Raw genomic sequence first — 11,489 nt, forward strand, 5'->3', positions numbered from 1 at the left:
TTGTGGTGTCTGGGAACAGGATGTTGTTAGTGGGGACCTTTGAGGGGAGGGGCCTCTGTGGATCATCCTACAGATACTTGATCAGTTTGGGATCTAGTGAATTTAAAGGCCAGATCAACACCTTGTTGTGTTTTTCATGTTTTTTTTTTTTGTTTTTTTTTAGCTGTTCCTTAACCGTTTTTGTGTGTGTGTGCCTGTGTCAGGCTGCATCCTGCTGGGGATGGCTGCTGCCATCAAGGAGTGCCTGGGGTGGGGGTGCCTGGTCTGGTCTAGGTGGGTGCTACATGTCTAAGTAACATCCACATGAATGAATGCCAGGTCCAAAAGTTTCCCAAGTGTCACAACATGGTCACTGTTATTTACTGTACTTATCCTGTCAGTGGTTTTAAGGTTTTGGCTGACGGGTGCCTTTTAATGCCGGTGTATTGACTAGACAACTAGATGGCCACTGTAGCTCAAATTACTGAAAAAAAGTTAATGCTTGTTATGATAGAAAGATGCCACACACACATACACACACAGTGCATCACAGTTTGTTTTTTAAGAGGCTCTGTTGCCACCGTGAGCATCAGAACTGGACCACAGAGCAACAGAAGGAAAGTGGTCTGGTCTGATGAATCATGTTTTCTTTTGGATTATGTGGCTGGCTGGAAGCTGATCCTTCGTGTAGGAGGGCAGAAGGATACAACGAACACCACCCTTGTCTCATCAAAACATCCACTTAAATGCCAGGACGTAGGTTTCCCAGAAGAACATTACGTTGCAATGAGATCGTTAATGTTATTCAAGGTTTCGTGGTACACGAAAGGGAACAAAACTAAGAACTGAAGTCCAGGTGCAGGCACAGCACAGGAGAAAAACAGGAGGATAGATAATAAAATTAACAAACATCGAGGAAGACTAGATGAAACTAAACAATCTCGAAGCAAGGATAAAAACAGGGTACGTGTGAAGCTTGCAGCTAATCGGTTAAAACATTAGTTTACCGTTAATAAATGCAGGCATTCATAAATAATCCTGCAGTAAAGCGTCTTATTTGTCTATGAAGAGTCTCCTGTAAACCTGTAAACATAGATCCAGCGTGGTTAAATGTTTATTACAGCCTAAGAATCATTAAATGAGAAAATAACCCCCTAAAAACACATCTAAAATATGAAGATGAAAACTAGACTAGTGGGCATTTTTAATTTGTTTACTCATGGATACCGTTGTGCATAATTTATTCAGATGGTCTCACTCTGCAGCAGTCATTGCATCACTCACTGAAGCCCAGTGGTGCTTCTCAGGCTTTAAATGGCTGGCTTTGAAAGAAAACATTTGGAGAACTCTTTGTGAACCTTTTTAAAAATGCAAATACGTTCCTCCTGGGTGCTCACTATGACCACATGTTTAATGACCACCGAACGAGGGGAACTGAAGGCTGCAGTGAGCGTGACGCTTAAAAGCAGACAGACGATGGGGTTTATTCCACCGGGTCTAGCGTCCCGAGCCAGTTTATTTTTAGCTGCATGAGGCTGGAGTCGAGACTATCACGAGGAAAGGCAGTTGTGTTCTGAAGTAACCTCTTTATTCATTTATTTCGTATCCTTTTGACATGACGGATATAACTGAGAAATTGTTTACATGTTGGTTGTCAAGAGCAGAAATGAGCAAGGGTTTGGGGTCAGCCTATTCAAAACACACACAAAGAGAAAACGTTTCACACTTTTAGTTAGAGTCAAGTCAATTTATTTCACACAAGTCCTGAAAGTAGACCAAGGGAAACCAATCAAACAAATTAAACATAGTTAATCATTTCTTCGTATCTGTGAATTGCAAAAATGCGTGAAACCTTGTTTTCATATCTGGGCTGACCCCCTTGTGCAGCTTCAACAGCAACTTAAACGGTAACTGCTGATCTGTCATCTACGGCCACTTGGAGGAATTTTAGCCCGTTCCTCTGTCCAGAACGACTTCAGATCTGAAATGATGGTGGGCTTCGCCAACATGAAGTGAACATTTCTTGTGGGATTAAGGTCAGGACTTTAAAGGAACAGTACGTAAGAAATGTATTTCAATTAATCATAAAATGGCCCTGATATGTCACTAGACATGAAGAAATCATGTTCATTTCAAATACTTATATCACTGACAACAGTGGTCCGGCCAGGATATTGTCATTTAAAAGTGAAAGTTGCAGCCCTCAACTGATGTTGACGTTGTCATGTTGTGTTTTGGCCTGAGGCGCCACCCTCAAGCTATCTACTAATCACGAAGTCAGTAGAGTTTCATCTTCCGGGTTGCCAGCTCTGCTCTAGTTACCGCAGCTGCAGCTACGAACGTGTCGGATAAAACATGTATAACGTTACTAAACCTAAAAGACCTCGTTATGAATCCGAAATACGTCGTGACAAAGTCCAGAATGGCATGGAATTGACCCTCGACTTTTGGATGCTATATTCTACCATGTTTGTTGGTATAGGCTAAAAGCCCCGTGCTTCCGTACATATAGACAGTGGATTTTCCATGGTCGCCCGTGCTAAATGCGTTCATAAAAAGCTTTATATCGCACCACTAGCAGGGTATGAAAACAATCTATGTTCCGACTGAAATGTGGTATTACAGTACATCTTTACGAAATATTTGGCTAATCGCCATTAGTAAATTTTTGCGATACATAATTACTTCGCAAAACATCTCTCATGAAGCATAAACTTTATTAACAGAAAAAAAAACTTACTGTGTAGGACTCGTCACTTGCCATTGGAAGCTCCTTGTAGCAGCCTACGTTCCTGCTGGATCCTGCAGCTTAGCTGGCAACCTCGAGTCAGGGGGGAGGCTGAGGGGATACACCGTTCTACAGTATTTTGAAAGTGATTGCAGTACCATTTTTGGCCAGTTTTGGCCACAATCCTACATACTGTTCCTTTAACATTACTTTTGTTCTTCTTGAACCGTTCTTTTTTTAGAACGACTTGTGTTGCTTGGGGTCGCTGTCTGGCTGCATGACCGAGTTTCTCTTAAGATTCAGCTCACGTACAGATGTCCTGACATTTTCTTTTAGAATTTAATGGTATAATTCATAATTCATTGGTCCATCAATGATGACAAGCCGTCCCGGCTTAGATGCAACAAAATAGGCCCAAACAAGGACGTGACCACCCTCATGTTTCATTGACGGGACGAGCCTCTCATTTAAACCAGACAATTCATCTGTGGTCTCATCTGTCCACAAAACATTTTCCTAACATTCTGGTTAGCCCACATGACGCTTATCAAATGGCAGATGGGCAGAAATGTTCTTTTTGGAGAGCAGTGGCTTTGTCCTTGCCTCTCTGCCATGCAGACCGTGGTTGTTCAGCGTTCTCCTGGCGGTGGATTCGTGAACATGAACATTAGCCAATGTGAGAGAGGCCTGTCGTTGCTGAGAAGTTACCCTGGGTAACCAATCTGTCTGACTGTGGATCTGAGGAAACTCTTTGGAGATAGTTTTGTAAACTTTTCCAGCCCGATGAGCAAAGGTCGCTTAGAAAGCTCCTTTGTCTGTGCAATCAGACGCTTCAACAAACATGTGTTGTGAAGATCAGACGGTAACAAATCAAACAAAAACAAGGCACTTAAACTGATTGGAAACGCACCTAAACAGATAGACTCTAATTTGGCCTCAACTAGTATCCTAGAAGTGTGCTTACTTTTGGGTCATTTTCCTGAATAAACAAATACACAAGTATAATATTTCTGTTTCATTTGTTTTACTGGGTTATCTTTGTCTGCTTTCAGGGCTTGTGTGACAATGTGCTAATGTTTTGAATCTTTTTTTCTGAGGGACGCAAATACTTTTAAGCGACGCTGAGTCCGTCTGTCTCTGAAATGAGGGGGGAGGAATTTGTGGCACTCAGCTCAGGGAGGAAAAAAAACAGCATGTTTTTTTTCAGGGACGAGGTGGTGGATGCACTTCACTGGGTTCTCTTGGAGCTCCTCTCTATTGAAGAAATAATGGAAACTGGTCGCAACATACCAGATAAATCCATAAGGTGCCCCTGGGGGCATTCAGAGCCGAATCATGGACGTCGTCTTGTCACTAAGCAACCTGTAGATGCAGTAATGGCCATATTGGCTTTTACGTAACACTTTTTCCATCCTTTGCAGCAGGGCCCTTGCCTCCATCTACTTTTACCACAGTTGGCAGCTTTGTCCGGCCGCCTTTCACTCGGTAATGGATGTACTATTATATACTCTGTTGCAGCATAAGTCCTTAGGGCACGTAAGTATGTGAGGAATGTGTGTGGTGTGACTCAAAACATCTGACTCACACCTGACTATAATGAACTTCAAAGTGGGTTTCACATTAAAGAGAGTACATGTGTTTTTAGAAAGAAAAAAAAAAAATGACTTAAATATTTCTGGAGAATGATTTAGATCAGAGCTCTGATCTCTCCTTCTTGTCTTTTGCTGTGTGTCATCCTGCAGAATGAATTTGTGAATGATCAGGCCCCTCCCTCCTGGTGCTGTGTGATGGATAATAATCTTCCCGTACTCAGCATTGGCCAAATCTTCAACTCAGATTGTAGATAATCAACCTGCAGGGAACCTCCTCCCCAGCGCTTCACTATTGTTTACAGACACTCATCTTTTTAGCCCTCTTCTCTTGAGTCTTTTATAAATTGTGATTCATTCATTTTAGAGCACCTGTTGCCCTCCTTGTGCTTTCACGTGTATGTGAATCACAGCTTATTTGCCGCATCGGGAGACTTGCACCTCTTCAGACTGCAGATGCTCCCACAAGGTTTCTGTCAGGAGTGAGCTGATGTCCCTGCTGGGCTGCTTCTGATGTCAAAGAGAAAGCCTGCTTCATGTTGTTCACGCTCAGTCTCTGTTGGCACGGCCGCTGCGTTTCCAGCGTCAGCCGGTCTTTGTGCTTATGCAGGAGAGGAGACATCTGGAAACGCCTTTCTGCCGTGAAATGTATGAGACACCTTGTTGCTGCACCTCACTCAGTTTCCCTCCAGCTACACAGCTGTCTCTATTCATCTCCGAACTCCACAAAACCTATTATATCATAGGTAGGTGGATTATAGACTTGAGTGTTTTGAAGTGGGATTATGAAAATGCAATTTCTGAGTAGGAGCCGGTTATTAGCACTGTTACGATTCTAGCAGCACATTTGATTTGCTGCTTTTATGTGATAGCTTTGCATCTATTAATACATTTTGTCATTCATTCATTCATTTTCTGTAACAGCGTGTCCTCTGGAGAGTCGTGGGTGGGCTGGAGCCTATCCCAGCTGCCATCAGGCGAGAGCCCGGGGTACACCCTGGACATGTCTCCAGTCTATCGCGGGGCTAACGCAGAGAGACAGACAACCATTCACACTCACACCCACGGCCTCAAAAATTCAGATTTTATATTCAGTTCAAAATCTGCTGATTATTTCCAGGATTATTTGGCATTTCTGTGCCTGAAATGATCAAAACTGTTGTTGATTTGTTTTCCTGTCAATTGACAAATTAATTAATCAGCAGCTTGTCTCAGTGTCCACTCGCTCTGTGTGGTGACAGAAGAAGGATCACAAACACTCTGAATCAGCCACTGAGTACACGTGTATGCCAGTGTGATCTCATCCCAGATGTGATGACTCACTCTTTGCTTTTTTCTATTTTTTTTTTTAAGGCATTTTCTAATATTTCGTATATATTAATCCTTTATATTTCTGCTGAAGAGAGGAAGTGAGGAGATGGGAAAGAGAATGAAAGCGAGCGGGATGCCTCCCACCAAGGATCACATGCGTTATCACTTGATTAGCTCAGAGTGCTGCCGTTGGTAACCACAAAAGCAGCCTTGTGATTACATGTTCTGATGAATGGTTTGGGTGGAGGGGAGATCTTTGCATTATTCCACGACATTATAGATAACATTATAGGAAGTTAACTTGTCATACTTGTATGTTTAACGTCACCTAGCCTGGAGGTCCCTAAATTGAGACCATGTGTCAAATCATCCCCATTTTTCAAAGGTTGCCAAGCATTTCAATTACTTTCACATCCGTGTAAATGAAGGAGTTCACAGGAGTCCCTGAATGCAACCCGGACATCTGTCTACAGCTGGACCCTTGCCCGTTCACCTGCCTTCCAAGTGAGGAGCGGAGGATGCTGCTCCTCCTCACATCCTCCTCCTGCTGCCAGCATCTGGATGTACTCCTTGCCAAAAGCCTCTTCACACATTTCAGCTGCTTTCATTACAGTGTGACAGCACCTGGTTATCAGGAAAATGCACTGCCTCACCGCCGCCTCGCTCCTCATCCACTGGGTCCACTGTTTACTTAACAGCAGACCACAGGTAGTCAGAGTAGGAAGAGAGATTGGAGGGGAAAAAATAAATGTAAGAGACATAATCAATAAATAGATGCAGGAAAGGCGAGGAGTTTGTGTTCATTTCGCAAGCAACGCAAGCAAAGACGTCATGTGGTTGTATCCAAAACAAGTTCAACACTGTGAGATGCACTGCCTCCAGGATCCCTGAACTCTCACACTTTCGGCAACACATCCACCGCACGCTCATGACGTTGATCAACCCCCTCAGTCCACACTTTAAATTACTTCCATCTAGCCGCAGATACAGGAGTCCCTGAGGATTTTTTTCAGATGCAAGGGCGCTCCATTATCATCCAAGCTCTGGCTCCTTAATCATGTCCTTCACAGGAAATATGAGATTTCCCCCTCAGGTAGAGGGCATAGTCGTCTCAAATGTATCCGAATTGAGTGTAAACTTCCCTTAAGGCCGCTGCCAATCAAATTAACGAACGAAAATGAATGAGGGTTACTTATCAGTTTTTAAGTTGAGATAAAGTCACATTGCTCTCTGCATTTTTTATTTCCTCATATTGTGTCTGTACTGTATACATGTTGAGACTTTTTTATATTGCGTGTTGTTAATGTACTAATTAATATTATTCATGAATGCGTTTATAACTTAGGAGCTCATTTAAACACTACAAGTGTGAGTCAAGTTCTTTATGAGGTAATTATAAGAGTTGTTGAACTAATCCATTCATAATGTGACCCAGCACAGCAGCTGATGTCGGTTACGAACGACGTGATGGATGAGTGGACCGGCGACTTCAGCTATTTCTTTATTTAACGACGAGAATGTCAAGATGTCATTCAGGCTTTGAGTTTGAGCTGCACTGATGTGATGATAACCTTTAGCAGCTTAAAGGAGCAGCTGCTGCCTTATGAGCTGATATACGATTGGAAAATTGGATTTTTTCTGTTATTGAACACCTTTAGACATGAAAGAACAAAAAAAAAATCATTACATTTCTCTCCAGGGACTATGATGAGAAGGATTTTGAGAGCAGCTCCGGCAATGTTTGTGAAATAGGCTGTCAAAAAATTGTGCAGCAATGCTAGCAGCACGCATCCTTGAACGAGACTGAAAATTCTCCAAAACAATGGTCTTAGATGATTTAGATGAATTGACCTTAATGTCCTCTGCATACATAACTTTATTTTTGTTGCAGTAAATTTGATGATTCAACCACCAAAACAATCAAATGCCTGATATTCCCATCAGTCTCAACTAGCATATGTCAGCGAGCTAAACGTGCTTAACTAAGAACGGTCCTGCCATCAAATGAGGTGTTGTTTACCTCAATTAACACAAGAGGAAATCGCATGGTATGAATCACCCTTTGTGCCGTGCGTGTTAAGGACACTTATCGCAGAATCAGTGATTTCCGTGAGAGCTCTTGTCGTACAGACGCCACTGGAAGAAGGTCATCAGGAAGTGCAGCTCTGTCCTGCGCTGCTCTCTGGACTCTGAGGGAGGTGGGTGACAGGAGAGTCCTGGCTAAAACTGTCATCCATGCTGGACAATGAGTACCACCCCCCTGCATGGTGACCTGACAGCACTGAGGAGCACCAACAGGAAGTCTGTGATCCAAATGCAGATGGAGTCAGGCACACTCAGGTGGGAGAGCTTGTCCAGGAGCAAGGCTGGGATGATGATGTTTAAGGCCAAGCTAAAGTCCACAAAGAGTCAAGGTGGAGGAGGATGAATCGACAAGCCATGTTTACTGCATTGGCTCTGGGAGGGGTCAGTGATGACCTTCAGAGGAATCTGTTTATATATGTCACAAGTGGCTGTGTATCTATTCCATTGCATGCCGACCCGATACTGTCTGTGGAGCTGACATATGGAGACTCCATGGCTAAGGTCCTCTGTAACCTAACTCACTAACTCCCCAAATACAGACAGTTTATTGAACATCCAATAAGTCTGTAAAGGGCTCAGACAGCTCACCAACTACAACCTTTAAGATCACCACTCCACATATGACTTGCCAGCAGACAGAATGAGATTTACTGTTGCTTTGAAAGACAATGGGACAGTCTCGCCAGTTCTATATCACCCATCACAGCAGGAGTCAAGGCCTCTTCACACCTTTCCAGCCCACAGGCTGCCTTCTCCCCCACTGCAAGGACAACTCTTTACCTTCCTGGAGAGAGATGTCACCAGTCTTTTTAAGAGACAGAACCTCTGCAAAGCACCCGGGGCCAACTCTGTCTCTCCATTCACATTGAAATGAAACGCTGATCAGCTGTCTCCTATGTTCACAGACATTCCAACACCTCACTGGAGGTATGTCACAGGACGGCCTGCTTCAAGACCATCATTCATGTCATTGTTCACACATCTAATTATTGTAAACCCAATTTATGCCTGTGCATATCTCCAATGTTAGCGAAAGAAAGCATGCATTTTATCTTGTTTACCTGCCTTAATGAATTTACATGCATGTACTCATAATGCACTGATCACGCAACAAAAACAATACGACAGAATAATTGTACAGATATGGTCATTTGTCACATTTTCAACGCTGTATTCGGATGTTTTGCAAAACGTTTTTCTCTGTTTCCAGAAGAAGGTGTGAAATTCAAGTCCACTCTCATATCAGTTTGCAGCTTACTGCTTTCCATTTTTTTTTTTTTTTGTAATTATCTGATAACCATGCAGTTCACACATCCAAACATCCACACTTCTTTAGGCATGGTGCAACAGCTCAGTCCAGCCAAATGCAGAAGGAGAATCGATTTGCATAGTTTGTTGTTTGCATCCCACAGCTTTACAAGATCGATGCCAAAACGTTCTGTAATCAGAAGCTCATCCGTTACCTGTGATTGCATATGACAAGCCTCAGCCATGGCACGCAGGAACCTTTCCTCAGCTGTTTTTTTGGAGCTAACACCATGACCATTTATCCATTGCAGAATTTGCAATAGGAAATTGCCTGCTGTCTGTGTTGATGAAACCATTAGCTGGTTTAATCACAAGTCTAAATGTGAGCATGTTGATTGCACTGGGTTTAATGTTAAGCTGAGTGACAAGCAGTAGTAGAAGATGTGCTCACATCCAAGAAGCCGCGATGTAAATCTCCTGTGTAAAGATGCTGAAAAATAAAGCTGGCTGTATGTACGTTAGTGTTAATCCCTTAAAAGAACAAGCAACAGCAAGTGAATCAGTTTCTCAATACTTTTAGATTTCTCATGGCTACAGCTCTGAGCCTCAAACTCCTCGATAATTGATTTTGGATGGACAGTTTTCAGCTGTGCATTTGATACACTACCGAGTACCTGAATTTACTGCAGAGGGACGGTGTGTGAAGAATCAATTCAGAACAAATTACCGACTTCACGTCATAGTCGTACAGACAATTGCTGCAAGCTGGATCGATTCCTTGTGGGTTTTGGTCAAGATTTGTTATGAGCAAGAAAAAAAAACAGAATAATACTAGATATATTCACAGAGGAAATAAAATTAAAAAGTAATGTGCTTAAAATATTGTACTCGTTACGCATTTATTATTCATTATTTTTATAATCAGAGGTAGACAAATGGATTCTTCCAAACTTAAAGTCTTAAAAACAAAACTGGGTGCGAAGACCAAGGTCTGCTACTAAAAACTATTGTACAGGACTTTTACATATACAGAAAATGAACATTCGTTACTTTCATGCCATTGATAAACAAGTTCAGTCACTGTCGGTTAAATTAATCAGCAGCAGGTACGTTTCTCTGTATTTTATAGGATAGTTTTAAATGTTTTCTGTTGCTGGTGCACCAGCAGCGTTGTGTTTTACATCAACCAGGCTACAGCAGCTAGGAGTATGGCGGAGAAACCGGAGTTATAAAAGTAACTAAGGCCCTATTCAGACTTTTTATTAACATCAAACCTGCAATCTGATCACAAGCGGACAGCTTTAAGTACCCGTGGTCACACCTGCAATTAAAATGGGTCTCCATGTGCGTCCCCAGCCAGCGCTTGAGATCCGATCTTAATTTTGTGCTCTGTATGCAAATAAAAAACGCAAATAACCACCTCACCAAATGTGATCCGGGATCAGATCACTGAAATGCGTCCTGGGTGTGTTCACACTTGCACTTTAAGCTAGTCACTTGTGATTGGATCAGATCGGATGTTAATGAAACGTCTGAACGTTGGACATGAGGGCTCTTTGAATTCACAGTCTCAAGAAGAATGAAATAATTTTGTTGGAGAGCACAGAAAGAAGAGATGAGACTGAAGGACAGTCGTACATCATATGTTTAGATGGTATAAGAATAAAGAATAAACGTTCCACGCTGCTTTAGCTTTAAACTTCTGAAAACTCTTTTTGGGAGTTTGACTTCGAAATCAAGGTCTGAAACGTAACCAGAAAGTCAAGAGATTTCAGAGCAGAAGAATTCAAAGTATAAAATGCTCAGAATTATGTGACTTACTTTCCACCACTAGAGAAAGGTCAGGGCCATTCATTCATTCAGTCTTTTCTGTGTTAAGTACAGGGTGGGTGGTGAGGGTTATTTCCTCTGGTATTTTTTTCTTCACACCAATTAGAATGGAAAGCGATACATCACCCCGGGCTGTACGGTCGCGCTGATTTGTGCTTCAAGATTAAACCAGAGGTGTTCATTTGAATATAAGTGCAGGACTGTTATCCAGGAGCACAGCGGCACCAGACTCATGCATGAAAAGAAAAAAAATAATAAAGCGTGCTGGAAAGTTTAGTAGTTGTTTAGTAAATGAACGGAGAACAACGAGATGTTTTGTGTCTTACGTGCACGCACACTTACTGCGTGTGTTTGAGTCCTAATGGTATTCTTGTGATTTACAGGGTCGGTCTGCTGATTCTGAGAAAGACGCACATGCGAGATTGACCTTTCAGGGTAACTGTACTTGATAATGGTCGGTGCTGACTGGAGGAAGGTTCACAGTGAAGAGCAAGTGGTAATTTGAGGTCACGAAATCATATCTACAGCTCGAGAGCAGCAAGTTTGTCAGCCGAGAAAATGAACAGAGTCAAAGTAGAAACTGGGACAGATTCAGATGTTGAACATATTAATTCGAAAATGGCAAATCTGACATTTAAATATGTTCCCATATGTCTTGAAGGGATTTCTTTGTATCATCTCACGTGTCCTATGGCAAATAACAACAAAAACATGCATTC

Source organism: Chelon labrosus, assembly GCF_963514085.1.
Source record: "Chelon labrosus genome assembly, chromosome: 22".
In the NCBI taxonomy this organism is placed as follows: domain Eukaryota; kingdom Metazoa; phylum Chordata; class Actinopteri; order Mugiliformes; family Mugilidae; genus Chelon; species Chelon labrosus.